Genomic DNA, 25,878 nt, shown 5'->3' with positions numbered 1-25,878 from the left:
TCTCAATATAACAGTTTACTCTGGAGGGATGTTCTGATGGAAACTATGGCTAAAGTTTTGATGACAATTATTGTCAATTATAAGTTACATCTTAGTGTATGTGTGAGTGTAATTGCAAGAGAATGGAAAAGATTCAAATTTACTCTCTTACTGTTTGTACTGTATTTTATTGACAGAACATGTCATTGAGTCATTGAATCATGTCGTTAGAGAAAGTCAAGATTCACCTGGGAGCAATTTACCAATTCAGGACAGATTTAGAAAAAAGTCTAATGGAAATATAGAAAGTATAGAAATATGCTTGACATATTATGATAATGTGTTCAACCATTTTGCATGTAAAGACTTATGCTATGAGCTTGTGCCTAAATGTTGTGGGGGGTGAGACTATTCAACAGAGACCCAATATAATACATTTTGATCAACATGACATAAGCAACTGATAATGTAGGAAACAACAGAGAATTGTACATAATCATTTGCATGGATGTACCAAAGCATTTGCAACTTGTTCAAAGAAATGAGAAACTGCTTTTTTGATGTGCACAAGTGACACAATGATGTGAGAATTGAAAAGGTAGTTTTGAGAATTTCAATTCTGATCTGAGAAATGTACCAAAGCGACTGAGAAAAACTGTAATCAAGAGTTTTAAAAGCGTTAAAGGGTAAGTTCACAATACCATAATTTGTCTTCTGAAGATGAACGAAGGTCTTACAGGTGTGAAAAGACATGAGGATGAGTAATTAATGACATTATTTTAATTTTTGGGTGAACAAACCCTTTAAGTATTTATTATATAAACATACAACTTGATTTAATGCCACTATGAAGATGGACGCGCGTGTGTGAGGCGGGAATCGCTGTCACGCGCTGCGGGCGGGAAGCCGAGGGCTGGCGGGGGAACGGAGCCGTCACCGTCCGATTAACGTGTGACATTCAGCAGGATCTGAGAAGAACCACCTTCAACACCTGACATTCTGTGAGGAAACTTTTTATTTTCTGAGGAAACCCTTTATTTTTGTGAGGAGACTTTTAATTCTCCGAAATAACTCTGTGAGGTAACTAGTTTAAACTTTACCATGTGAAATTATAATAGTAATAATGGTAATAAATTAATTTAAATAGTCGAATAATCATCGCACGAGCGTGATGGATGTTATTTGCTTTTAATCTGACGTTTAAACAAATCATATTTCACATATTTTTAAATAACTGTTTACCTGCAGTGAGCTGAGTGACAGTTGCTTCTGTACGGATGTGACGTCAGCATACACCTACACAAGATCGTTTGTGAGTGTAAATGGCCAAAACCCCCGAAAAATCCAGAACCGACCGAGTGTGAAGTGAAACGGTAAATATGTGTGTGTGTGTGTGTAGCTGTGGTGTGCAGTGGTGTTCTGAAATGAGGCACATTTTTTATTTATTTGTGAATCAATGTAAATTCATGTGCATTACTCTTAACGTTGACACATCTTCCTTGTTAAATGAACATTATTTTACATTACATCAAAAAAGAAAAAAATAAACCAAATACAATTCTATTTTGTAATTTTACATTAACAATGTATTGTTATAAATGTTCTATTTATCAAAACCAGGTCAATCTCATCAAGTTAGTGTTTTAAGCATTTCTACATTCATTCCAAAATAATAACTAAAGGCAATAATAATTTAAACAATATATTTTATTTGTGTATTGATGTTTTTCTTTTTGACTGTCAACTTAGGCTATTTTGGATCATCAGTCATGCTCCGTAAACACCGTCTGTCACAGACATGAAGATGTATTTTTAATTTCACCAAGCTGATTGCACTAAAAACCCTGCAGTCGTCATGATTTCTGTTCATTTCAAGTTTGATTTTGACGTGACATAAAGCGGTGATATCTAACTGGGTGATCTGTTTACTTACTTTTGCCTCCTATCATGTGACTTCCCCCATTCATTCTCAATTACCCCCCCACAAAACCCACTGCACTCTGGGGGTCTGATGGTTTTCTATGGTTTTCTATGAGAGCAAAGGGAGGCATGACTCCTGCTGTAACTTTACCTGTGGGTGTTGCTGATGGGCAGTGTTCCTTAAAGGGTTAGTTCACCCAAAAATGAAAATTATGTCATTAATGTCTCACCCTCATGTCGTTCCAAACCCGTAAGACCTTCGTTCATCTTCAAAACACAGTTTAAGATATTTTAGATTTAGTCCGAGAGCTTTCTGTCCCTCCATTGAAAATGTATGTACGGTAGACTGTCCATGTCCAGAAAGGTAATAAAAACATCATCAAAGTAGTCCATGTGACATCAGTGGGTTAGTTAGAAGTTTGTTGAAGCATCGAAAATACATTTTGGTCCAAAAATAACAAAAACTACGACTTTATTCAGCATTGTCTTCTCTTCCGGAATCCTTTCCATTGAATTGATTCGATTGAATTGATTCCATTGAACTGATTCCATTGAATTGATTCCATTGAATCCTTTCATCTGTCGGCGTTGGTAATGCACTTTTACGTCGCCGTGGTTGTTTTTGGCGATTAGGACATCTGCGACATGCTTACGCACCATTTAAAAAAATATAGCGATACCAAAATACAAACAATGTAGAATAGCTTGAATACAGCGTGCGTCTCCCTCAGACTGAAAACGAAGCTCTGGCGCACTACATAACACGTCAGCAGCGTCTTACATCAGCAGCGTCACTGCGGAGTCGTGAACCACACTCCGGAGCAGAAGGGGGCGGTAATGCACCAATAAGCTGGATGCCAACCGCCGTAAAACAGTAAATAAGAAGAAGAAGCAGAGTCGTGAACGCGGATTGACAACAGACACGGAAGAGAAGACAATGCTGAATAAAGTCGTAGTTTTTTTTATTTTTGGACCAAAATGTATTTTCGATGCTTCAAAATGTCGCGGATGTCCTAATCGCCAAAAACAACCACGGCGACGTAAAAGTGCATTACCAGCGCCGACAGATGAAAGGATTCAATGGAATCAATTCAATGGAATCAGTTCAATGGAATCAATTCAATGGAATCAATTCAATGGAATCAGTTCAATGGAATCAATTCAATGGAATCAGTTCAATGGAATCAATTCAATGGAAAGGATTCCGGAAGAGAAGACAATGCTGAATAAAGTCGTAGTTTTTGTTATTTTTGGACCAAAATGTATTTTCGATGCTTCAAAAACTTCTAACTAACCCACTGATGTCACATGGACTACTTTGATGATGTTTTTATTACCTTTCTGGACATGGACAGTCTACCGTACATACATTTTCAATGGAGGGACAGAAAGCTCTCCGTCTAAATCTAAAATATCTTAAACTGTTTTCCGAAGATGAACGGAGGTCTTACGGGTTTGGAACGACATGAGGGTGAGTCATTAATGACATAATTTTCGTTTTTGGGTGAACTAGCCCTTTAAGAAATATGCGTGACTTGCGCTCTTTTTAATGTCATAATTTGTAATATTTTTGTTGTTTTATATGTAATATGGATTATTTTCTCATCCTATTTTTTTTTTTGAGGAGGCACTGCCTTCCTTCCCTCCTTGGAGGAAACGCCCCTGATATATATACTGTATGTTTGTGTGAATCATAGAAAACTGTCTTTAAAGCTGTTTATATGCTCATCTTTCTTTTTGTGTCTCTTTTATCTTGTGTGTTTCTCATATTTGTCATGTTTCTCTTTCTCAGATGGTGTAGGCCACAGTCAACAAGATAGGTGAGTGTGTGTGTGTGTATGTGCGTGCTGAACAAGAGGTGATTCTGTCTGTTCTGAAAGTGTGTGTGTGTGTGTGTGTGTTGTGAGTTTAAAGTTGAGATGACGTGTTGGTTCGTGACTTTGGCTGCGTTCCACTCCACTTTTAGACACGCACTCACAAACTTCCCTAAGCACTTCCCCTCGGGGAATCCCTGCCGCCATTTTGAAGTGCGTTTCACTTCGTGAAGTGGATGAGGGAACTTTATATGCAGTCCCTCGCTCCCTCGATTTTGACCAAGGGAGTGAGTCTGCCTCATATGTACACTTCAGGCAGCTCTATATACCACAATACAACATGATTGTGACGTCACTGCATATCCCGTTTAACTTACCCCACCACAAACAACTCTATGATATATTAATTATTTATTAAAAATATTTAAATCAACTCAAACACACCTATATACATATAGAATGCTGCATTAAACAGTTTCGTAAGGGAATAAAATGTAAATAAAAGTGATCAAGGGCTTAGGACGTTCCAATTCAGCCCATTTCAATGGTTCTGCCAGTAGTGGGCACTCGTGCAACGTAAGCAATGACGTACATCCGAGTCAACGAGACTGAGGGAAGTTAGGGAGGGAAGGGCATAAAAAAGCGAACTGGAACAAAGAACTTGGGTTCTATCCATCGGTGGTTGATTGGATGCTGAGATGTGGGTGTGGCACTTAAAGATGGAGGAGGAGTTTGCAGTGGATTATAAGAAAGGGGTGGGGTTTAAGCAAACATGTTCCTTTTCAGCCGAAGATCCAGTTTGGACACTTTAATAAAAAGTTGTCATTTAAAAAAAAGAAAAAGAAAAAAGCTATATATGCATTGAGTCATATCCATAAGATAAATAAAAAGCGTTTAGTAAATATATAGAGTTAATTTAGATTTCTTTCTGACTTTATGTACTCAGTTTTGCTCTGTATTCATTCTCATGGAAAATCTAGAAATTGGAAATAAAAAAAGTGGTTTCCATACCCAGAAATGTCTTAGAAATTTCTGTAATATACACATTTGACTAGAATATTTTGAAAAATAAACATTGCTCTTTGATAGAGTAAATCTTGCTCATAGTCGCAAGCCAATTTGAGTAAATTATTATTATTCAGTGCTTCCCACACATAGACTTTACTTGGGCGGGCCGCCCAGGAATAATAACGGCCGCCCAAGTATATTGGAGACACATTTTTGCTTTTATTATATTTATCCTCTTATACTTTTATATCCGCGCAAGATAATGAAACCATCCGCGATCGATTAACTAGTCGTTTCGTACCTGCTCGTTATGTGTGCGTCAGAACTGTTTACTCCCGCTGACATTCCCATGGGCGCTGCATTTTGCAAAGTCACAAGGGGGCGCTGTTGCGCTTTCTACAAGCTCGCGCAAAAGTGATTCTCAACCAATGAAAAGCGCAGATTTATGCCAAGCGATTGCTTATGAACTGAAGTTGATGAATTATTACAATGTCTACTTCGTGGCCTTTCGTGGCCTATAAAACATTTTATACGGTTGTAAGAATCTGAAGGATCAGCCTGCAATAGAACAGACATTTCAAAATAAGAGTCCCGGTGTATTTCGGGCTTATTTATAATTAAAAGTCACACGCTTTTTTTTCTTTTTCTTTCGGGCATTATTGGTATTTTGGTTACACGATAAATTGTATTTAATTTGATTTCCATTTAATTCATAGTAAATTATTGTAGTCTCCCCCACAGGAAGAAAAGACTAAGAACATTATTTGACACACATATTATTCATTATATAAATTTTACTAGTAAAATCTGGGTCCCATTCACTGAGAGAGATAATATATGACAGCAAAGAAAACAGGAAAAGGAGAACCATTTAAATGCTGTAATTTTGCATAATTTACAATGCATAATAATGCATAATATTAGTATGCAATTAAATGTAATAGTATGCTATGTAATTAAAATAAAATAAAAAATAAAATAAATAATGATAAAAACATTATTTGTTTGTCACATGTAGTAGACCATTTTTGTGCCGTGGGTAATAGGAGGATTTTTCACCCGGCTACAACCGCAAGTATATTTCAAACCTGTGGGAAGCACTGTTATTATTAAATTTATTTGAATAATTTTTTTTATATTTCTGAAAGAAGTCTCTTCTGCTCACCAAGGCTGCATTTATTTGATCAAAAATACAGTAAAAATAGTGAAATATTATTACAATTTAAAATAACCGTTTTCTATGTGAATATATAGTGAAATGTAATTTATTCCTATGATCAAAGCTGAATTTTCAGCATCATTACTCCAGTCTTCAGTGTCACATGATCCTTCAGAAATCAATCTAATATGATGATTTGATGCTCAAGAAACATTTCTGATTATTATCAATGTTGAAAACAGTTCCATATTTTTGTGGAAACTGTGATACATTTTATTTTTCAGAATTATTTGTTTAATAGAAAGTTCAAAAGAACATAATTTATTTGAAATGGAATATTTTGTAAAATTATAAATGTCTTTACTGTCACTTTTGATCAATTAAATTCATCCTTAGTGAATAAAAGTATTAATTGATTGGATTATTAATTAGATTAAACACTGCATTCATTAGAAACACTGCCAGGAGGTTTGAAGGCTATGAAGCTTTGAGCTCCTGGACTCAATCTGTCATTGACCCTATAAAGACGTCAGTAATGTCACCCATGAATAACACACTTCATATATATAAAACACACGGTCTGTGCTGCTGACTGTTAATATTGAAGTAATTGCTGTCGTATCATCTAGGTGACCTTTTGCTCCATGTTACTGTGGAGGTTAAATCCAGTGCTGAATCTACACTTTTCATAATTGCATCTCATTATCAGAGATATATGTGCACACACACACACACACACACACACACACACACACACACACACACACACACACACACACACACACATGCACACGCGCACGCATAGTCGTTTGCTTACTAATGCAATCCGGATCAAATTCGGACAGATGCTCTTATTTGTGCATTTAATTTGTTTTGATTTCGTAGATTTTTGCTGTACAATGTTGTGCATATTTAAAAAAAAATTGCCTTAACTTTTACTTTTTCTCAATTTGAATGTCTTTGATTACGTGAGTTTGGTGAGGATCTCCGTTCTCTAGTATTTACTGCATCTCTTTTACCGTTAATGAATCACAAATGTCATCAGATGGTCAGGAAACTTGACTATTTTTACGAATCCTTTAAGTTAATTTCTTGACAGACTGTACAGTGTGACCTTAAAGCACTGAACACACACTCATCTCTCGGTCTTTATTTAGCGTCCGCCGTGATTCACAGATATCAGATTTATGTCCTAAAATAGACACATCTGTCAGCACACACATCATCATCTCTTTATGAGTGTTTAATGCAGTTTTACACTACTGTCCAAGAGTTGCTCTTAAAGAATCATCTCGTCTTCAGATCTGTTGCGTAACATTTTCTGTACGTTTATTTACCAGAGCCTTTTATCTGAAGTGTCTTACAAATGGAGAGAGATTGACTGTTGTTTTTAAACTTATAGTATATAGTATTTATTTATTCATTCATTCATTTGTTTATTTGTATGTATTTATTTATTTATTTATTCATTTGTTTATTTGTATTTATTTATTTTATGCATTTTATTATGCATTTATTTTTTTTATTTATGCATTTATATATGCATTTATTTTTTATTTATTTATGCATTTATTTATGCATTTATTTTTATTTATTTATGCATTTATATATGCATTTATTTTTATTTATTTATGCATTTATATATACATTTATTTTTATTTATTTGTGCATTTATTTATGCATTTATTTTTATTTATTTGTGCATTTATTTTTTTATTTATGCATTTATATATGCATTTATTTTTATTTATTTGTGCATTTATTTATGCATTTATTTTTATTTATTTGTGCATTTATTTATGCATTTATTTTTATTTATTTGTGCATTTATTTATGCATTTATTTTTATTTATTTATGCATTTATTTATGCATGTTTTTGTTTCTCGGTATGTAAATACCTGCGGTACAGCATATGGCATTGCATTAAAATATAAACCAAAAAAAAAAATAAAAAATCAAACAAAGGCATTTCTGATGCTGCTTTGGTTCTTTGTAATTTAAATAAAGCTTTGTTTTTTTTCCTGGTAGAGCATGTAATTTAGCTTCATATTTTCATTAATTGCATACCTAATTTAGTATTTAAAACATTAATCTCATAACTCAAGTTCTGTGGCACTGTTGCAGTGTTTGATGGATTTAGACATAAACTCAAGTGTGAAAGTTCAGTTCAGATCTGTGGCATCTGGCCAGTTTATCTATATAGACGAGCTGTTAGATCCTGTGTTGATGATCTTATCTGTGTTTTTGTCTTTCCTTCTCTTTCTGTCTCTCAGTAATTGTCAGGTCTCACTGCATCACTTTTCCAAAAGCGTACCTGCTGCAACAGAGCTTTATTTTTAGTGCTCCTGAAAACACAAAACCAAGCAGTTTTGTTCATTTTAGTTTGCTTGAAGAGTCACAGTTGCCGTTTTCTCTGCTATGAGCTACATGTATTACTACATAACCACTGGTTATCTTTAGTTAAACACTCAATTTATACACCTTTCATGTTAATAATGGGCCTTTATACTTTAAACTACTGAATTTGTGACGCTCACAATGATGTTACTGTAAAGCTACTTTGTAAAATGTGTTCCATTTTGATTGGAGGCAAACATGGTTTAAATGGCATCATCACACTCTTATCGGTAGCTGAAAGCATCATAACATCTCTATTAAGTGAGTATGAAGGAGATGAGTTGGTCTTTATGAGTGAACATTTAAATTGCACAAATCTGTGGCTGTAGATTCTGTTTATACGTAATTATCTCGACCGCTGAATGATTATTATGTTGGTTTGATAATGGAGATGAAAACAAAACGCAAACAGACAGATGGACAGATGTACTCAGTTGAAAATTTATGAATGATAATGATGATTTGAACAAAATTGTGTGCAGTTAGTGTATTGTTGGTGTCTCTGCTCTCTTTATTGTGTTGTATTTCTGTCTATATAAGTTCTTTAATGCTTATTTTGGCTCATTTGTAATGGTGTTAGGGCTGCATGATTTGGGGATTTTTTTTTTTGCTATTAAAATTTAATGTAATAATTTAATAAAATGTAATAAAAAAAAAATCCAAGTTTGCTGTGCTTGTTTGTAGGAGTGTACAATGTGACCAAAATGTAATAATAATAATAATTATTATTAAATATGTTATTATTAATAAAAATATAAAAAATATTAAATAAAACCAAATAAGAAAGATTACTAATATATTGCTTAATATTTCACTGTAAAAAAATAAAATAAATTAAAATAATAATAAATTAATTAAAAGACTTAACACAATTATAATATATAAAATAATAAGTGTGAAAATAACTGTAAAATTACAATAATATTATTTATACAGTATTTAATATTTATATCTTAATTTCTCGATTTTCAAACATTAAACCATCTAACATTTATTTTGATTTTGTGTTTTGTGGTTCATGTGTGTTTCATGACATTATTGTCTTTGTTTATGGTTTAATCTGTTCAGATCACTGCTGCACAATAAACACGAGTATTACTGAAATAAAGCATGTTAACAGCTTCACATCTGCTCAGATAAAACCTTCAGATTATGGAAGATTCACATTTCAGCTTTAAACACACTTATTGCTGCTTCAGCTGAAATAAACACCATTAAAGACAGGAACTATCCTCATAATGCTGCATTAGCCTGGGGAGATGCTGTAAAATGCTGTAATTGTGCTGACCACAGGTCAAAGGTCACTGCGGTCACAACTAATGATCTGTTACAGTGAGCGTCTGGGGTCAGAGGTCATGTTGGGGTTAAGTTCAGTTCATTGTTTGGCAAATGATTCCAGTTAATTGTTTCTTGTGAGACACAGAGCTGTACTTGTGTTAATTTGACATAAGCTCAGGACAGATCATCACTTCCATTTAACGGGTCACATGACCAATTACTGAAGGCTTTAATTAGAAGTCAAAATGAAGTGACAAGATTTATGCAAATGAGATCATTAATATGCAGGCTAGAAATCAGCTGCCTAAATAAAAAAAAAACCCATCCTATCACTTGGGGAGTAGAACCTTGATAATAGACAATTAAAAAATGCAATTACTCTAAAATGCGTATTTATTTATGATGGACAACAGAGAGCGAGAGCGATGGCAAAACCGCGGCGATCTGAGCTCGTGTCATTTTTAGCTGCCGCTGTCTGAGGATCATTAATAACAGCTCTAATATCTGCAGGGCTTTTGCTTTTTAATTAGATTTGAGGAGGAAGTTTGGTGTTAATTACTTTTTACACTCTTAAAAGAATGTGAGGCTGAAAATGAGGCAGAGAGAGACTTTAACACATGACAGTATCACTCACATCATTCAACACGTCTCAGTTAAAGATGTGCAAAATTACATAATTTAAAACAGGTTGATGATTGTCTGGAATATAACTGACCGTTTGCTAAGACTTAAATTAAAAACATTGCTGACCAGTCCACACACACACACACACACACACACACACACACACACACACACACACACACACACACACACACACGCGATTGTGGGGTCATTCCATAGGCGTAATGCATTTTATACTGTACAAACTGTATTTTCTCTCCCCCTACACTACCTCTACCCCTAAACCTAACCATCACAGGAAACTGTGCACACTTTTACTTTCTCACAAAAACTCATTCTGTATGATTTATGTAGGGCCCTATAAAATCAGTTTTATTTCTTTCTAAATTTTTTTTTTTACTCTATTTTAATGGTTAAATTAAATTTTAGTTATCAAAAAGCATGTCTAATCAGTGTAAATAATGAAACTTATCTAATTTACCAACAATTTATTAAAAGTTTAACAAAAAATTACATTTTTTAGGGCCCAATGTTATATGTTTTATTCTTTCTTCTCAAATTTTGTTTTATTTTTACCAAATCCGTTTTCTGTTTTAACTTTTCTGGATTCCATTTTAATGGTTTAATTACATTTTAATAATCAAAAAGCATGTCTAAGTAATTTAATTCTTAAAAACAACAAAATCTATTAATAAAAAAAAGTATTTTTATGAAATTTATTTATTTATTTATTTTAATTTTTCAGAAATTCTGTTCCGTATTTTAATTTTTTCCAGCAATCAGATAAACGCATACCATTTAATTAATCTTTTAATCATGAAATTAAACTTTTTTTGTCAAACAGTGTGCTGCACAACAGAGATTTACTGTTAAAATGTAATAATTTATTATTAAATGAATTTATCTAAATTCTACTGCACAACACTTGTATGTTTCTGTCAAGTTAAATCGAACTTTTACTTTGATGAGTTGCCGAAAGCTTTGAGTTTCTCTGTGTTTATGATGATAGTTTTCTCAAATGAAGTGTTAAATGCTGATGAAATGTCATTCAGAGCAGCTCTGGAGATGAATTTTGTGTGTTCATTTCCTCATATAGTGAGGCGACAGAGGATGAAAACATTGCGAGTGTTGCACGTGCTTCAGTGTGTGTGTGTACATGCATGCTCGCGCGCGCGTGTGTGTGAGGTAAATGAAACTGCGCTTCCGCTCACAGAAGATTTGACAAATTCCGTGACATTCCGCGTTATATACTAAATTCCGTTTTTATGACTGGATTCCATGATTCCGTCATAGGGCCCTATTTATAAGCCTTCTGAAAAATGGAGACATGGGGTAATGGGTCACCCATGTCATTATACAAATTTGTGTCCTGATATGTCACAAAAACGCGCACACACACACACACACACACACACACACACACACACACACACACACACACACACTTATATATATCTGAGTTGTTTGTGTGTGAGTCTCTCATCGCTGCTCTGCTCTCACTCAGACTCACTCTTTGCTGACAGTGTAGAATTTGATGTAATTACGGTGAGTTGCCAGATGGTCCAGCGCAGTCCCACATCAGGTAACCGTGACAACCGCCTCCGTCTCTTGGCTGCCTGCATCATTTCATCTTCTCAACAAGACTCTCTCTCTCTCTCTCCGTCACTCAGAGGACAATGCAGTAACATTACTGATCGGTTTAGACCAGGAGTTTTTCTGACTGAAGAATCACTGAGATTTAGTTAATTAATAAAATAAGATAAACTTTAAACACCTTTTACAAATTGTTTGTATTAGTTATTTAAATATATTTTAGCGCTAAATTATAAACAAACACACAAACAATCAATCACCCTTGTTTTCTGCAGCTGTCAGTGGTTGTGATGACTTTAAATGTCCATGTGGTGGCAGTGCTGCTCCTCACCTCAGATGTATGTGTGTGTGTGTGTGTGTGTGTGTGTGTGTGTGTGTGTGTGTGTGTGTATTTATGGCCTTCTCAAAATGTGCAGTACACAAACAGAGCACACTGTGTGAAATACTGACTCGCTGAATGCAGTGCACTCAGTTTGAAAAAAATGCTCACGTGATGAATTAACCAGAAGTAATGTGAACTTTAATACCTCTTTCTTGAATTATTTGACTGAACTGCTAAAACAATATTTTTAAAATTAATTAAATATGCAAAGTAATCATTTGAAGTATTTATTTCTATGATGATAATTGGATAATAGGATATTGCATGTTTTAGTATAATGAGTAGTATGCAGTGTGCAGTACACTAGTGTTCCATTCTAAACAGAGCCCATATATATATATATATATATATATATATATATATATATGTGCTATAGATGAACTTTAACATCTCTTTCTTGATTGCAATTGTTTTGCATAATATATGCAAAATAAACATTTAGTATTTATTTCTGAGAAGATAACTAAACTCTACTCCCTGGATTAAACATACATCATAGTGAGAACAATATGGCGATACTGTCTGAAATTTATCATTGTAGAATGCATGTTTTATTACTGCATACTAAGTAGTATGCAGTATGCTAGTATTCTGTTTTGAACACAGCCCATCATTCCTGTGGTGTAGAGGAGGAAACTTGAGCTAGAAAAATTAAATTTTTATTACATTCATATCTGACATTTACTATAAATATTGTAAATACCACATGTCTCCAGTCTTGAGTGTACATCAGGTCTGCATCCCAGTTTGCATATTTTTACAGTGCACTTAAAGTATGCACTTTGTTTAGTATTGGGGCATACTATCACATCATAATTTTCTTGAATTTTCTATAGGCCAAATGTTTGCTTTTTGCATCTATAACCATTTTTAGAGCCCTTTGATTTTACAATGTGGAAACCGTAGACGGAATCCAGTCATAAAAATAAAAATGGAATTATAAACATTATAAAATTGTATAACGTGTGGAATTAGGCAGTTAAATGAAAGAATTAAAGTCGGGCTGCACAATTAATCAAATCGAGAAAATCTGTGAATATGTAAGAATATATAATAAAATATATATTTTATTATAAAAAAAATAGCAATTTGGGAAAAAATAAAACAGATTTTGCAGTTACTTTTCTAGGTGACTTATGAATTTCACCTGGTCTGCGATAAAATAGCCAGCAGACTGAAGGGTTTTCTTAACTTGAGCTTGTTGCAGCGGATGCAAACATAATGCATGTGCAAATTTCACTAAAACACATTAAACCTGCAATAGTCTGAAACTCATGTCCGCTGGACTATTGAAAGCGTGCAGATGGAGCAGGTGAAATGTCATCCTTCTGTTTCTGAGACGACGCTCATCAGAGCAGGATTAGAAACGATCCACACCGTCTCCGGGACAGAATGACACGCTGATCCCTCGTTCCTGCTCTGAAGAAGAGACACGCTTTCTGCAGCTCTGCGGCTTAAACTGTCTGTCTGTACACATTGATTTCTCATCAGAGAGGCTCGTTCTGCAGGACTAGCGCTGTCCTGAACGTCTGCGCCTGGGATGGTTTTCTTAACTCAAGCGTTTTGATGCAGCGGGTTACAGCAGGACTAACTAAATGTAGCAACTGCATTAATCTGTTTGTAAAATAGTGAAATATGACAGCCATAATGTCCTCTAAAGTCTTGAAGAAGTCAGTTTTGTTATTTTAGATAAACTCGTTTGTGCTGCTCATCATGAGTTGTGTGATTTGTGATGGAACCGTCTGTGTTTGCTGTGCCAGGACTTTGTGGATATCAAATTCCCCATGATAAACAGTGCGGCGCAACACAAAGGAGCTGCCGAAATCTGCTGGCTGGGTGAAATCTGATCCGGCGAGCTGCTCCGGCACTTCAGCGCAGGACGCCAGCGGAAACAGAGCTCATTAAGAGCGCGCATCATCACTACACCTGGCACCTCGTCGCACGGCGTGTTTATCTCACATTTTACTTTCCGCTGCCAATCTCCCCTTCACAACGGGAGAAATATCTCAAACAGATTGAGATTTCTTGCTTTGGCAGCAGTAATATTCTGCCTAACGAAACGCTCTGTCATAATGCAGATGAAAAGACACCAGGAGGCTGTTTTTAATGAGCTTCTGAGTGCGGACTGCACACTGGACACTGTCGAACACAACAACAGTCTCTTTGACTGATCGGCAGAAGGTCTGTCTGCATCATAGATTATTATGGCCGCTTAGGCTGTGTTATACAAAGATGATGTGCTCATATTAGGCCCTGTCTCAAATAGCACCTTAAACACTCACGATCTTCCACACTTTCTTGCCGTAATGACGCTTTGACCGTTGGGTAGAAGTACACATCGAGGGCGCATATCGAACGCAAGGGGGCACCCTTCTGAAACTACAAATGGGTCACCCTACGGTCTAGTGTTGTCACGGTACCAAAATTCCAGTAGTCGGTACCGATACCATAAAAATTTTACGGTTCTCGGTACCAATTTCGGTACCACAGTAAAATCTATTGGAACTATTTTACTATTTTATATAGCCTATTTTAAAAACATTAAATATGATTTGGAGTGTGTGTGTTTGTGTGTGTATATATAGGCTACCTCAATGAAATACATTTTGAAATATAAAAAAAAAAAAAAAAAAAATTAAATGCTCAAACATCCATTGTGTACTGTTGAAAAAAACTGCATATGCTGGTAAGGTAGGTGCTGCTGGTCCATACTAGTCCTAAGCTGGTCCTGGACCAGCATAAACCAGCTCAAACCAGCATACCAGCTTCAAAACCTACTTTACCAGCATATGCTCGTTTTTTCAACAGGGGTAACAGACGTGTTTATTTTAGCTATTCCATCAGAGAAACAACACACTACAGCCTGTAAAACTATGAAATAAATATTGGTAAATAATGGTAACCTAAATAATAAGAAAGTTAAATATTATTTCAAAAAGCATTCGTTTTTTATTTCCACACAAAGACGCGTCATATATAGCCAAAGTCCCGTTATTACTTTGATATAGCCGCTTTGCGCTTTGAGAGGGATGTGGGACACGAGCAGGAAAGAGACCATTTCTCTTTAATAATATCTTCGTTATCTCCTGATGTTGCAAACAACTGACACTTGTTGTAAAAGGTCTGAAGAGCGAGTTTTATCCTCTGCAGGGGCAAGACATTCAGGCTATGTTTGATTTAGCGCTGCCAGAGAAAACGAAAGTAAAATTCACTGGTGTGTGAAACGCGATATATACAAATAAACTTGACGCGCCTTATAGTCTAATAACAAGCACAAACTCTGTTAAATAGAAACTGACGTGCAAGCAAAACGGTTTCTGTCCTACGGTGTTTTTTCTACTTTACCACAGTAAAGAATGCGAATAGCCTATAATAGGCCTAAATGCGAACGAAAGAAACGTTATAATCCCCTGCGTGAGTGAAGATTTGGGAAAAGAAACAGATTCCATGTTCAGTGGAATAACTAATGGAATATTGTTAAATTCTCTGCTAATCAGGTGACCAGATCGCGATTCGGAAAACAGAACACGAAGCTTAAATGTATGGACTCACGCACCTCTCTTATTCGGCATTAACCAAAATGTTTCCATGGCTGCGATGTCACATTTAATTGCTAACCTATTATTTCTTCTGTAAACAAAGCTTTGTGCTTCACTCGTGTCATATTCAAGTAAATACTGCCAACAGCCTTATCAGTGGGTACCGAATATACCCGGATTCTCGGTACTACCGGTACTACAGAAATGCTGGTATTGTCACATTTTCAAAATTTCAGTACCGACTTGGTACCGAAGTACCGGTACTTTTGACAACACTACTACGGTCTACGAGACCACAATGCCCTGGGTATACTTCGTTTTTTTAAGCGCATGCTAGTGTACGCGCAGTCAAATGCACAGCCTTGCAAAGTATACTTCATTTGACTCGTACGTGTGTTCGATGCATGTGCAGTTTGGAGCAATATCTCTCGAGTCACACCCCATGTAAACATGTTTGTATTCTTACATGCTAGAGTTGTACAAATGAGGCTGCTTTCTAACCTCTTCGCACAATCTGTCATCTACAGTATGTAGGCCTCCTTTTTCGCTGTAGCTTGCATGCGTTCCGTTCTGTTCTGTTCTGTTCTGTTTATGCAGGTTTATCCACCTTGTTAATACCTGCTTGTACTTGACCCTCGCGTACATGTAAAAAATAAAGTATACTTTGGGCTTAAGTGCATATGAAGTGTGCCGTTTGGGACAGGGCCTTACTTATGAATCTGAGAAAGTAGTTATGAGGAGTCGACTCCAAAAGAGTTGATTCTTCGAGTTGGAGTCGATTCCTCCAGCACAGGAATCGACTCTCGTTGTCAACTCCATAGATGTGTCTGAAATCGCTCACTTGTTTACTGATTCTCTAATCCCTAAATAGTGCCTGGCAGTTGAGTGCAATATATAAGCAAGGGGTGAATGAAATGAAGCGAGGAATTCGGACACTGACATATTACACCATGTCAGAGAGCTTTCCGGGTTAAGGAAAGTTTCAGACTTGTAATTTAGAAGCAGGGTTTGAGTCAGGAGTTGGAGTCGACTCCAAAAAACCTGGAATCGAACACCCATAGAAGAAGTTGCAACGTGCAATATGGCTGAATAAGTCCCGCCTTCAAAATAAAAGAGCCAATCGCCAATTGGTAAAGTCATTGCGTCACTCCTGACACCCATGCCTGCACACATGCATAGTCCTGCTCACGTGAACAGCGTCGGCTAATACTGAGCCAGCGTTCTGACATAAAACAAGGAAAGTCTGCACTGCGTTCACTGTGTCAACTGCGTATGACAACAGTTTAAATTGTTGAATAAAGTCATTATTTTTGTTTTGTTTTTGCACACAAAATTATTCTCGTCACTTCATAACATTAAGGTTGAACCACTGCAGTCACGTTTCACCCTTTGCGAAGGGTCAATTTGTGTTCTGAAGATGAATGAAGGTCTTACGGGTTTGGGACGACATGAGGATGAGTAATTAATGTCAAATTTCATTTTTGGGTGAACTAACACTTCAATATGTCTATTAAATTAAATTAAATATGTCCGTATAGTTTTTAAGTTTTAGTTTATTTAGTTTTAGTTATTTTTAGAGATGTTCCGATACCCCTTTTCCATTCCCGATACCGATTCCGATACCTGAGCTCAGGGTAGCGGCCAATACCGAGTACTGATCCGATACGGAAACGAACGAGATTTTGACCGGAACGTAACCAGAAATGGAAACTGAATCAGATTTAATCGTTTTGAACAGAAATGCTCATTTGAAATGGCCATTAACCGGTTAATAACGTTATTTTTTTGTTCTATTTAATATTTTGATTTGGCAGTCAACCAATCACGAATTCACGCTGACGAATTCACGCTGACGCGCTCAGGCTCAGCTGTCATGTCATCATAGGTTAGGTAAGTTAAATGCCCTGGCATTAGTTTTTCCGATGATATATGTCACCATTAAGGCCTAAATTTAAGTGAAAATGAATGTCAAGTTGGCTAATATGCAGCTTGTTGTGCGTTTTGAAACCAGCAAAAATTACAGGATATGTAGAACATGAGTTCACACAACGCCACATCACGCACATGCAGCGGTTCAGAATAAAACTATAGGCTAATATAACACATATACAACAAAAGGGAATATTTAGGCCTATAGGCTACGCGAAATATTTCACCATATAATTAGGTCTACTTATTAACAAATCGAAAGTGGTTCATTGTGGCGCACTCCAAAGATCTAGGAAAGGAAACAGACATTCTGCTTGTTTTCATTATTTAAATGTCTTTTGTAAATGTATGAATTATGTCTGGCTTTTAAATTACGACCAGAAACCATAAATTACGGAGTACAGTTTAGGAAAAAAACATTCCAGTGGTCGCGCCGGCGCCTCATGCACGCGCACACAACTTCTTGCATTGCTTACTTGATATCACAGCTGTTAAATATTAAAATAAAATACAATCAACCAAACATATAAAACTTTACACTGCTCAATTCAATTCTGTAATACAATCTGCCGTCCCGTGACCACCGCCTGACTGTGCTGTTATGTGAAGAATGATGTCGATAATGCGAGTAAAGTACAAAACTTACATAATAAATAGCCTAATAGTTTAGCATTCGTCTCGAAAATGGAAACAGTGCCGAATGAGAAAGGTATGCTTCAGATTCACTTTAAATTAGTTCGTTTAGCATCTTATTTAGTTTTATTTCTAATAAATAACCCTGTTTTTCACTTCTTCGCTGCTCTAAACAGTGGTTGCTTATGGCAACACAGCACAACTTCCTGTGTTTGCATTCTGAGCCGCAAAGAAGAATTGATTTCCGATTTGCTGCGTTAAGCGAAGATAGCAGGCACAACTAGATATTGTTTAAGAAAATGGTATCGGATCGGTACATGAGTTTAATTACTCGCCGATACCGATGCTAGAATTTTTTCTGGTATCGGTGGTATTTCCGATACTAGTATCGTAATCGGAACAACCCTGGTTATTTTAGGACTTAAACTAAACGAAAATGAGAAATGTTGCCTTGCAACTAAAGTTCAAATAAAATAGCTTTTTAAATTCTATTTTATTTCCATTCATTTTTATGTTTGTTATTTTAATGTTTAATAATTCATGTAATTAATTTTTTAATGATTTTAGTTTTAGCTAACGATAAAAACTCTGGTGCATCATTGGTCAGTTTTAAAATAATGTGCCATACAGAATTAGCTGTGAGTAGAAAACATCGCAAAATGTTGTACATTTGTCTAACAGTGTTTTATGTCTTTGTAACATTTTAATTATGGATTACTGGCAACAAATCTGGAGTCTCATAAAAAATGCATCATTTTCAAATGCAATTTGTCTTATTCTGCTATTGGCCTTCAGCTTCAAAAACATGCCGTTTTAATCGTCCACTGTGTGTTTGAGTTTCCTTGAACACGAGCCTGATCTATGTTGAGTTGTCAAGCTTCATATGAGCTGAGAACTGAGATGTACGACGACTGACACGTACCTGCGCCGCCTGTGACCGGTCAACCACATCTGCTTTATACCTTTACACCGCCACTCGAGTCGTCTCATATTGATAAATCAGCCGTTTCTGACCGAAAGCACTGGACAAACACACTGACAGCAGCTCTCGAACACACACACACCGGATTAAGAGTGATGGATTTATGGATTTAGTTTGAGATACAATCTGTGTGTTGGCTTTACGCTCTTTACTAATGTGTCTCATCCAAGCAGCATTGATTTCACATCTCTCTATTTCACAGGATACTGAAGGACTTACAGAGCCGTTCTCCTTATTTACGACTCTGTTGACTGACCTGCTGTTGATCACCACACAACCATTCAGATGCTCCGTTTGTAATGCAAGTGGGTTTAAAACTGGTATGTTTGTTCATTTCTACATGCAACGGCATTCGCAACCCATTTTTATGCTGAAAAAGTTGTAACCTGCAATTGTTACCTGATTTAACCCGTAAAAACCTATTTTGTTGGTTTGTATAAATGGATATAAATGAATGTATTTAGGTTGATTCAGCGATATCAAATAATATTTTTGACATCAGTAACACCAGTTAATTTAAATTTTATAATTATTATTTTTTTCGGTATTCTGTAACCATGCAGGAAGTAATGCAGAACAAATCTACTAGATTAACACTTTAGCTACTACTATTAACTACAGGTGCTGGTCATATAATTAGAATATCGTGAAAAAGTTCATTTTTTTATTGTAAATTATTTTTAAAAATGAAACTTTCAGATATTCTAGATTCCCTACATGTAAAGTAAAACATTTCAAAAGTTTTTTTTTTACATTTTGATGATTAGAGCATACAGCTAATGAAAGTCCAAAATACAGTATCCCAAAATATTAGAATATTTCCGAAGATCAATCAAAAAATGGATTTTCAAAACAGAAAAGTTCAAGTTCTTTAAAGTATGTTCATTTGTACACTCAATACTTGGTCGGCAGCACATATTACAGCAAATGACTTGCTCCTAGCACAAATTACAGCATCAGTGAAGTGTGGCATGGAAGTGATCAGCCTGTGGCACTGCTGAGGCACTATTGAGCCTTCAGATCATCTGTATATTGTTGGATCGACTGTTTCTCTTCTTTCTCTTGAAAATATCCCATAGATTCAGGTCAGGCATGTTGGCTGGCCAATAAAACACAGTAATATCATGGTCAGCAAACCACTTGGAAGTGGTTTTTGCACTGTGGGCAGGTGCTAAAGTCCTGCTGGAAAAGGAAATCAGCATCTCCATAAAGCTTGTCAGCAGATGGAAGCATAAAGTGCTCCAAAATCTCCTGGAAGATGGCTGCATTAACTTTGCACTTGATAAAACACAATGGACCAACACCAGCAGATGTCACGGCCACCCAAATCATTACTGACTTCAGAAACTTCCCACTAGACTTCAAGCAGCTTGGATTCTGTGCCTCTCCAGTCTTCCTTCAGACTCTGGGACCATGATTTCAACATGAAATGCAAAATTTACTTTTATCTGAAAAGAGGACTTTCGACCACTGTTCACTGTCCAGTTCTTTTTCTCCTTAGCCCAGGTAAGATGCTTCTGACATTGTTTCTGTTTCAGAAGTGCCTTGGTAGTCCTTTTCCTGAAGATGTCTGAGTGTGGTGGCTCTTGATGCGCTGACTCCGGCTTCATTTGACTCATTGTGAAGCTCTCCCAAGTGTCTGAATCGGCCTTACTTGACAGTATTCTCAAGCTTGCGGTCATCCCTGTTGCTTGTGCACCTTTGCCTACCCAATTTCTTCCTTCTATTCAACTTTGCATTTAATATGCTTTGATACATCACTCTGTAAACAGCCACCACATTCAGTAATGACGTTCTGTGACTTACGCTCTTTGTGGAGGGTGTCAATGATTGTCTCCTGGACCATTGCCAAGTCAGCAGTCTTCCCCATTAGTGTGGTTTCAAAGAACAAGAGATACCCGGAATTTATACTGTAGGGATGGTCATTTAATGAAACTCAAATGTAAATATTCTAATATTTTGAGATACTGGATTTTGGACTTTCATTAGCTGTATGCTCTAATCAACAAATTAAAAAAAAAAAAAAACTTTTGAAATGTTTTACTTTACATGTAGGGAATCTAGTATAAATGAAAGTTTCATTTTTTAAAATAATTTACAATAAAAAAATTAACTTTTTCACGATATTCTAATTATATGACCAGCACCTGTAATATGGAAACAAGATTGACTAATCAGTATCAAATTTAGGGCTTCATAGTTCCTTATTAGGTAATCAGTAATTACTGAATGTGTTAAATCATGTTAAAAACATGCTAGCACTGGGCTAAATCATACTTAGCAACATGTTAAAGACATGTTAGCTATGTGTTAAATCATAATGCTAAAACATGCTAGCTATAGGTGCGTCCCAATTTGCGTACTTATGCACTATTCTGTGATGTTTTAAAAACATGCTAGCAATGGGCTAAATTATACTTAGCAACATGTTAAAGACATGTTAGCTATGTGTTAAATCATGCTAAAACATGCTAGCTATAGGTGCGTCCCAATTTGCGTACTTATGCACTATTCTGTGACGTTTTTAAGTACAAATAGTGCGAGTAGTGCGTTCACACAGAAAATTCCAAAAAGAAAAGGTACACTTTAAAAACCCGGATGATGCATTAAATTAACGGAAAAAATGAAGTGTGGGATGTCGGACACTTCATGCACTCGACTGTCGCAGCTTTAAGGGGGGATCAGACTCCTATGTTTAATGACAAAATAAATGTATAAAATTCCTACACTACGTAGATGAGTACATAGTGCATAAGTACATAGTGTATAAGTGCATAGTGCGTCATTTGGGATGCAACTTATGTGTTAAATCATCTTAGAAACATGTTAGCAAATTGTTAAATTATGTTAAAATATGCTAGCAACTTGTTAAAACATGTTAGTAATGTGTTAATTTATGTTAAAAACATGCCTGCAACATGCTAAAACATGGTAGCTATGTTAAATCATGATAGCAACATGTTAAAACCATGCTTGAAATTATAAATCATGTTAGAAACATGTTAGCAACATGCTAAATCATGTTAACAATGTGTTAAAATATGTTAACAACTTGTTAAAACATGTTAGCAGTGTGCTAGAGCTCAAACTTTTCAAAGTTATTTCATACTTTCAGACAAGGCTTTGTCAAGCCAACATCAAAGTTTGTCATCAGACTTTACTCATCTGGTTTGATATTATCATCTTAAATTTCATTGCATTAATGTAAGCATTGAATCACTGTATTGACCGTACTAGTGACAAGATTTTAGTTAGAGCGACTAGTTCGCATTTAACCAACCTAGCCTAGTTGACGTCAGATGAAAAGTCGAATGATTACTTATTTTTTTAGTGTTTGTTATTTTATAGTTATTTAATTTTGTAATTTTGTGCAATCTTATTAATTATTTGCTTATATCATGTACTTAATTTTATTAGTATAATTTTATCCAAAGAAATATTTGTGTTTGTATATTTCAAGCTATTGGTTAAAAATTTTAAATAAATCTTAAATAAATATTTTAGTTTAGTTTTAAATCAAACACTGCACCCCTCCTCCTTATGAATATTCATGGCTGTATTTGCATACATCACCAGCTTTGCCTTTGGAAAGCTTTGAATTAATTGATTTGAACATTTTCCTGTCTAAATGTAGACGTTTTTTCCGTTTTACTCTGTTTGTGTCGTGCAGCTCGAGACGTCTGCGGATCTCATAATCATGCAGTGTTTATAACGTAAACTGGTGATTTTTAAAGTGCTGTGGCGACTCTAATGCAGTGCGTTCACACACACAGAATAGACTGTTGTCGCTCCTGGTTTTCTTTTGTAACTCCTGACCCTGCCAAACACACGCTGGCATGTTAATCTGAGCGCTGTGGATCGGCCCGGACAGGCCGGTTTGAGATGCAGGCTTTGTCCCTCAGCAGTGTTTCTGGCTGGACGCGTGTTGAATCAGAAACGAGGCAGTGGAGCGTAAACACGGGCAGTACGGCACGACTCATTATGTGTGTCTAAATGTGTTTCCTTCAGGATTATTCTGTCATTTACTGTCTAAATAGAAACAGTAAACAGGAAACAGATTTATTTACATGCAGCGTTAAAGCTTGATGCCTCAGATAAAACTATTATGTAGACATTATAAAAAGTATATAAAGTGTAAAATGTATTATATATAAAGATTTTAATGCTATGAGTTATTATAGTCAACTAAAATGTAAAACATAAAAAAAAAAATATATATATATAAAACTTCATACCAAGGCAAGATTTCTGATTCTGTTGAAGTACTGAAATTACTGAAACTATAATTGAAATAATTTTTTTATATATAAACTAACAAAGATGAGAAAAACATAACAAAATAAAATAAACCTTTAACACAAATTAAAATGAAAAATATCTGAAAATAATTAAATAATTTAAAAATAATTAATTGATATTCATAATTCATAATTCAAAAATCATTGAGATACTATTAAAATTGTTAACATTTTGAATTATATTTTTTATCTTGTTTTTATTTTAATTTTGTGTTTTTGTCCTTTTTATTATTTTTTAAATTCCTATATATTTTTTATTATTATTTCAATTTTAGTTATTTTAGTACTTTAGAAAAATAAAAATGGTTACTAAAAATATGAAATATTTAAAATAAAATAAAAACAAAATAAAACACTTATGAAAAAGATTATATATATAAAATAAAATTTAAATAAATACATAAAAAACAACGATTATTGAAAATATGAAATATTTAAAATTAAAATAAAACAATAAAACACTAAAAAGATTAAATATATGAAAAAAAAAATAAAACAATAAAACGATTACTAAAAATATGAAATATTTGAAATAATTTAAAATAAAAAAGATTGAAATATTTTGTTTGTTCAGCTGCTTGTCATGTGACCAATTACTGTCATCAGAGAACCGTAAACATGATCGTGTTGTTAAATTATTGAAAAATTACCTTAAATTTACTTCAAGTAAAGCTAAATGTTTTAGCTCAGAGGTTTTCGGCTGACAAGAAGTTCTGCTCAGAAGTATGTACTGCAGGATGTGAACACAGCCGTAATCTCTCATTCTGTGCTCATGTTGTTGTGTTTTGAAACTACAATAGGCCTTCAGGGACACAATGCACCCCATAATGCACAGGGAAATGGACCCGTTTCCATGGTAATTACTCATGCACCCGAGGTGCTGCTCCTGATCTCTGCTGGATCTCGTTTCACTCTGTCTGTTTCCTCTTTTCAGTCTATTTTCTTCCCGTCTTCTCTCCAGTCACTCTTCAGAGCAGACCGTGTGTGTGAGGTCTGAATAATCGTGATGTTCATCATGAAAGCGACAGATCTCAGGTGGAGTGAAAGTGAGCCGTCATTTCATCCGCTGGCTTCCTTGAACCTGCAAACCGTGAAATGGCCAATCAGAATCTGTCCCTGCTCATCAGCCGGTCACCGTGACGACGGGCGTCGGTGGTACTTAACATCTCTGACCCAGAAATGCCTCCTCAGTTCAACAGATGGTAAACGTTCCTCAAACAGAAGATCATGGCGCTCGCAACGCTGAGGCCATGGGTTCGATACCCTGGGAATGCAACTGATGAGATGTAAAGCTGTGTAAGAGCTTTGGATAAAAGCATGCAAATTCTACAGTATACATCTTACCAGGAATCATGGGAAATATTAAAAGCAATTTAGATGGGACTGTTTGCTTTATTTGCACATTTAATGAATTCAGTTTGTTTGTACAGCTTTGAATATTTGTCTATTGGTCATTTCAGGTGTTGTGTTTGTTTACGGTTCACAGCAGGTTTTTGTGTTTGTTTGTTTGTTGTTGTTGTTGTGTGTGAGGACCGTGAATGTCGGCTCACCTCTGGGAATCTGAGTCAGAGCGATTGTTCAGTTTCTGCTCTGTGATCAGAACAAACACACATCTGCCCAGAACGACTCGCCAAATCCTGCGTCACGCAAACACAGTGTGTACGACAATAATGTGATGACCCAATAATTCATTAAATCACCAAAAAATACATTTAAAATAAATAATTAAAAATTAAAACAACCAAAATAAAACAGAAAATGTAGAAAATAATGAAAGATTTTTTTAATCAATTAAAATAAGTAAAAAAATAAGTTAATGTTTTAAAATAAAATAATAAAAAAAAAATAACCCATCAAATATAAAACAATTAGTAGAAATTATTAAATATTTTATTTTAAATCAAATACAATAAAAATAAAAACAAAACACTAAATAAAAAAATATTTTAAGATTATATTTTAATATCTCAAAAAATATTTTATTTTAATATTTTAATTTTAAGTAAATTAGAATTAAAATAAATACATAATTTTAAAATAAAACAACCAAAATAACACAATTCATATAACATTTTAATTAGAACATTGTAAATCAATTAAAATAAAATAAAAATAAATTAAATAATTTTAAAATGAATAATTTTAAAATATATTATAAATTAAAATAAATACATACATAATACCAAAATAATGAAATATTTTACTTTCAATCAATTAAAAAAATAAATAAATTGAATCATAATTTGAAATAAAATAATTTTAAAATAAAACAATTAGTAGAAAATAAAATTTAAGAAAATTATTTTAAATAAATTAAAATAAAATAAAAATCAACAAATTTA

General features: G+C 34.9%; 1 long non-coding RNA gene across 4 annotated transcripts; it reads left to right on the top strand.

The window, feature by feature from the left end:
* Positions 1–9: 9 nt before the first annotated feature.
* LOC125275931 lies at positions 10–24,919 on the top strand. Of its 4 annotated transcripts, XR_007186544.1 has the most exons (7): positions 10–665; positions 833–1,059; positions 1,228–1,352; positions 3,692–3,719; positions 19,441–19,558; positions 24,337–24,392; positions 24,471–24,919. It is a non-coding gene; the product is annotated as an uncharacterized LOC125275931 (long non-coding RNA). The 4 variants fall into 4 exon arrangements; XR_007186545.1 differs by lacking the exon at positions 10–665 and having other exon boundaries at positions 686–1,059; positions 24,498–24,919; XR_007186542.1 differs by lacking the exon at positions 10–665 and having other exon boundaries at positions 686–1,059.
* The last annotated feature ends 959 nt before the right edge of the window (positions 24,920–25,878 follow it).

The sequence above is a fragment of the Megalobrama amblycephala genome, linkage group LG9 (genome assembly GCF_018812025.1).
Source record: "Megalobrama amblycephala isolate DHTTF-2021 linkage group LG9, ASM1881202v1, whole genome shotgun sequence".
Lineage (NCBI taxonomy): Eukaryota > Metazoa > Chordata > Actinopteri > Cypriniformes > Xenocyprididae > Megalobrama > Megalobrama amblycephala.
The sequence above is the reverse complement of the archived record's forward strand: the minus strand, read 5'-3'. Positions and strand labels throughout refer to the sequence as shown.